Here is a 5,771-nt window from a genome sequence, read left to right as displayed (position 1 = left end):
CAATTCCCATTCAAAGGATTGTCGCTTTATTCAAAGACATTGCTGAGATTATTATACCAAAAAATAGTTATAGACTCCTACACTTTAGAAGCACCAAGGTTCCTTTATTATGTAAACAGCCATAATTGTAAACATTTATCGCGGCCCGAGATCAAGTGATCAACAGGCGCGGTAGCATCACAAACTTTCCATTGGCTCTGTTTGAACGAAATTTTGTATTCAGAGCTCATTGAAGTGTAAATTGAAGGCCGACTTGCAAAGTAATATTGTAACAAAACCTTGTATAATGCGGTTTGCGGAGGAATATGTTATTGGGTCTGCGGTACGGCGATATTTATTTATTTCCACATACGACTATTTTAATGGTAATATCTAATACAATAGTATAGTACAATAGTAAATAATATTTTATTATTACTTATTACATAAGTGGCCGTTGTGAATTCCATCAAACACTATAATAATATATCAATTTGGTAGGACATGGGTTACAAATATTTTTAAATTATCATTTTATTCTTGTAAATATTTTGATAGAAACCACATTATAGGTAACGAACAAGTTTTGTACCAGCTTTGATATCGATTATCGTATACAAGATGAAATATTCCCTATAGTAATTTGTTTCCGAAGGCTGATGTAAGTCAAGGTACCTTCTTCTTGTTAAAACTAAAGAAACAAAAGAAATAGAAAGTACATAATATCTTGACGATATATTTATCGCTAGTATGTACCATTCCATTCTTTTTGTTTCAGTTTCTAAGGTCACGGGTGTCGTGGGCGTGATCCACAACATCAGGGATATATATTATAATATCCGCCCTGTATTATATACTGTCCTAATGCTGGGCACGGGCCTCTTCTACTATTAAGCGAGATTAGGCCTTAGACCATCATGCTGGCCTAGTGCGGATTGGTAGACTTCACACACCCTCAAAATTCCTATAGAGCACTTTTCAAGTATGCAGGTTCCCTCAAGATGTTTTCCTTCACCGTCTAAGCAAGCGATAATTCACAAATAATATATACATAATTTTAGAAAATTTAGGGTTGTATCCTTTGGGATTTGAACCTTTGAAAATTCTTCTCGGCAGTTCGTTCCACACTCAACCATCCCGCTTCATCAGAGATGACCTTAGTAATCGCTAAGCGTTTTGAAATGCTACCATTATAGCTCTGTGGTATAATGGTGATTATTGAATGCACTTCAGTCCAGCCAATTTCATCTTAATGTACCTCAAAAATCACTTATCTCAAGTTTCTGCTGTAACACATTAAATAATATGTCTTTAGATCACATTTGTAAATCAAAAGGAAAGTATTTCCAACTCTTTACAAGTATCTTGTATACTTATTTCATAATTGGAGCGAAACGTATTGAATTTAAGGAGTTCAATATCTGATACAGATTTAAAAGGCATCCGGCCTGTCTGCTGCGTCTCAAAGGGCTTTTATTAGACGTTTCGTATCTGTCTATTTACGCATATGTATCCTTTATGTAAGGTTCAATTTCGGAGTAGTTATATTAATGATTTATTACGTATTTCGTGCTACTGAGCTCTATTGTTGAGTTGAAGTGACTGATGAAATATCTTTCTACCTTCATGTAATACCCAAGTGATTGTACAATCACCAACAAAAGTAGCTGAACTAAGTATTATGAAACATTTTTTTAACCGACTTCATAAAATAGAGGAGATTATCAATTTGTGTGAGGAGATTATCAAAACGTGTATTTTTTTTCTTATATAAAGTTAACCCTTTGAAGGTTATTTTACGTATACATGCCTTTTATCCCCCGGAGGGAGATAGGTACTGCCACAACAGGTGCACTCACTTTACGCCGTGTGTATTTGGTTCCATAATGTGATCGGGTGCATTATTTTACGTTAGAAAAAACGATTGTAAATAAGAACTTAAAAGTTTAAAGGCGATGGAAATATTGAAATTTTAGCTACTTTTGTGGCAGATTGTACATGTATTTGTTTAGAGAATTGATAGGTATACGTGGAAGGTTTCTTGTATGCGATCTATTTCGACTATGTATGTACAACTAACTACCGTAGTGTCTGTTTCTGCAGACGAGCGGCATTATGACAGCGTTATCGTATTATTAGGGTTCTTTTTTAGGATTGCGTAGAGGTATCAAGTTGAAATGTATACTTAATACTCGGGACTACGGTATCTTCAGCTATGAAAAAATAAAATTTGTAAGTAAAAGCATTCAAAACGCATTTATGTCGCAGTTTTTCGGATAATTTGCGATTTCACAGGGGAATCTAAATATAAAGGATAACTTTCTATTGACCTAGAATCATGAAATTGGGCAAGAAGCAATTTACTATTAGAAACTTGTTTGTTGCATTTGGGGCATTTACCGTGTTTACGGATCGACTCACAAAGTTAAGTTTCTTCTGTAGCCTAGTTTGTCTTAGAGCAATAATTTTAGTACGGTAAGTTGGTTTGGGCATTTGGACAGGTTTGATGATATGAGACTGACAAAGCTATAAGGCGAATGTGGATAGAAGACCCGATAGGTATCGACCAAACCGAACCTTCGAATGTCAGATATGTGAGATTCTTAGTAAAGGTCAGTTCAAAAGTACCCTGAGCCGGAGGAAATGCATGAAAAGATTGATGAATGTGGAGGAAGCGAGAGAAGTATGCCAGAATCGTGTAAGGTGGCAATCCATACTCTGTCTACCCTATGGGATAGAGGTGTGATACTATATGTATGTATTAAGTTTAGATACTTTCCTAATGTAACCTTTGAAGTTGCTCGGAACAGTCGTTGCTCGTGTCCAATTCACGTGGCCGGATTTTTTTAATTTTTAGCAACAGAATACAAAAGGTATCATAAGATTAAGACGTAATTAATACGCCAATCGAGCAGGCTGACGTTCGCAAACTCACAAACTGAGACGGTGTTATGTAAACATTTTCAGTGAGGCCATGACTTTCAGTCTAGCTTCAAATTTTAGGACGAGCGTCTACCGTTGAATTAATTTTTGTTTATTTTGTTTTAATTCATCAGATAATTGGTTTACATTATACAGTTTGGGTAACCTTCTGTGAGGTTTGGATATAAATTAATAATATTTTTCTATGCGGATATGGTTAACCGTGTTCCAATTTTAATTATAGTATAACATATTAATGGGATTAATATAGGGATAGAAAGCCTTGATGGCGTAGTCGATTGCGGTTAGCTGCCCGGTTGAAATCTGGGGTTCGATCCTAGGTCGGGTAAAGTGATTTTGGCGTAATCTGGAATTTGTATACAATATGTTAATAGCTTCGGCCGTTGTCACATTATTGGATGGAATATATTTGGCCAATGTTTAATAGCAATAGCTCCTCTGTCTAACTCTTTAGGTATAAAAGGGCATAGCGCATGTTTCCCCTTAAATAAGCGTAATACTCGTCTCATCATTGTAACACATGAACAATTTGCTAAACTGATATTTACACAAGGCATAAGTAACATCGGTTTACATTTGGATATGTGAATGTCATGACCATACCTTCCTACAGAACACAAGATTAGCAGATTTTTTCGATTAATCAATTAAGTGAATATATTAAAGCTTAGAACACAATACCTGCAAAATAACACGCGAACTATTCTCGTATAACATAGACGGTATCCTCTACAGCGCATCGCAATAAACGTCAATATTAATATCAAAACAAGCGTTATTATTTAAGCCTAGTCTAGACGTCGAAGCGGTATTCCTCGGTGGCGTAAACCACTAATCTGATATAGAGACCTAAGTAACCAGACTTAGTCGGGGGCAGGTGCGGGGCAAGGTATTTATTAGATTGTTCGACCGCCTCCCGGGGTGTGTCGATAAATTTTACAACGATTTTGTAGTCGCTATTTTTATATTGTCAATGTAGTCTGACTAGCATTGTTCGAGAAGTGTATGATTTTAAAACGTTTGTAATTGAAATAGAGAATAAATTATATTGATATGACAAAAAAGGGATGTATAAATTTTAAAAGTATATTTTTTTAGTTCGTTAATAAAATAGTTTTGTTACAATAAAAAGAAGGCTTTTTTAAAGTTTCTTAGTTTTCTCGAAAAACGAAGCTTGTTCGAGTGCTATCAGTAATTCTGGCTTAGGTACAGCTAAATAAAGGGAATATAAATCTATACTTATTTTACAGTTTTATTCGACTTATATAAATTTGATTTGTTTACGTTTATAATGTCGGCGTAGAGAAAAAAAACATATCAACTTAGAATTTGGCGATTACCACCATTCCAATATTCGTACAACCCATAATCCATATTTTTTAGGTTTTTCCACCTTAAAAATTATTCAGTTACAGCTTGGAGTCAGGAAGTTGGCAGTGTGATACCCGCGTGCCTCGGTAAGTACGTAAAGCCGTTGGTCTTGCGTCAGACCTCTCCCATAACCATCTCACCGGACTATGAGTGTGGAGGAACAGAAAGTATCCTTGTGTCCTCCACACACTTTTGCACTATATAATATCTCCTGCATACCTGGCTAACCTCTGCCTCTCCGCAGGAGGGATTCATTCATTAGATATTATATAGAGGTACGTTTAAGGGAGTGGATTAAAACAAAGTAATATGTAAATCATTATTTATTTATTAAATATAAAATTGCCATGCCGGTTAGGACCACAGAGGTATCGACAACTATAATAGTTGTTTCATTCCAGTGTCAATATTAAACTCTATACAATAGAATCAACATAAAATCGAAACATTTACAATAGATTCATATTACTTATAAAATGCCACTACTTACAGCTAAACTGCTATATCTTTACGGTATTTAATATAAAAAATCAATAAGGTAATAAAATACTACGGTAAGGTTATGTTAAAATAATTGAAAAGAAATATTCAATTAATTTCCGTCAATTTATTATTGTAAAATACTGTTCACTTTTATAGATCATTTCATTCATTCATTCATTCGAAGACGCGCCCCACGTCTTTCCCTAATCGGTTACAGTATGCGTGAGCAGCACACGTCGTACACGCACACTACCATGTATAGTATCGGGAAAAGGGCATTATCGCGTAAATGATAGACAAAGGTATAGGATAATTATCAATAAAAAGTTTCGTATAGTATCACTTTTAATTGTGACGTTTTAATCATTTACGCAGCAATACCCTTTCGTTGACGTCATCCATCGTAGGATGCGTGTGCGCTTATTCTTTTCACGCAAACTCACGCATAAAGCGATTAGAGAAAAATAATTTTAACAAAAAATTAAACCGCCATCAAAATCCACTCAAAACTAAACAATAATTTCACATAACAGATATATATTGGATACCAATTTTGGAGTCGGTGCCTAATTAAAATTGCCTTTTTGAAGTCGGTTAAAAATAGTGCGGCACGGCTTCGTGAATGAAATGATTTATATTAGTTTTTTTTTTTAAATGATCTGATGTTAATACTGTAGTGATTTTGGGTCAGTCGTAAAAACTAGCCGAAACGCTTCTGCAATGCACGTTGGAATGTATGTTGTACCCACACCGCAAAGTAGTATCTTTCCTAATGCGATCTCTATTAGACGACGTCGAGATAAACATACATTTATGTCAATAAAAATTGTAACTTAATATATAAAATAGGCAATACCGTACATTACAGCAATTCGTCTATAATATTATCAAATATGTACAATTCCATTAGATATTTGCACATAAATAAATGAACAATAAAAGCCTCTTTTTACAATCTGTTTATACAATAATTCTGGTTGTATTTTCAACCAATT

The sequence above is a fragment of the Manduca sexta genome, chromosome 13, assembly GCF_014839805.1.
Source record: "Manduca sexta isolate Smith_Timp_Sample1 chromosome 13, JHU_Msex_v1.0, whole genome shotgun sequence".
NCBI lineage: Eukaryota > Metazoa > Arthropoda > Insecta > Lepidoptera > Sphingidae > Manduca > Manduca sexta.
This window is presented reverse-complemented; position numbering follows the sequence as displayed.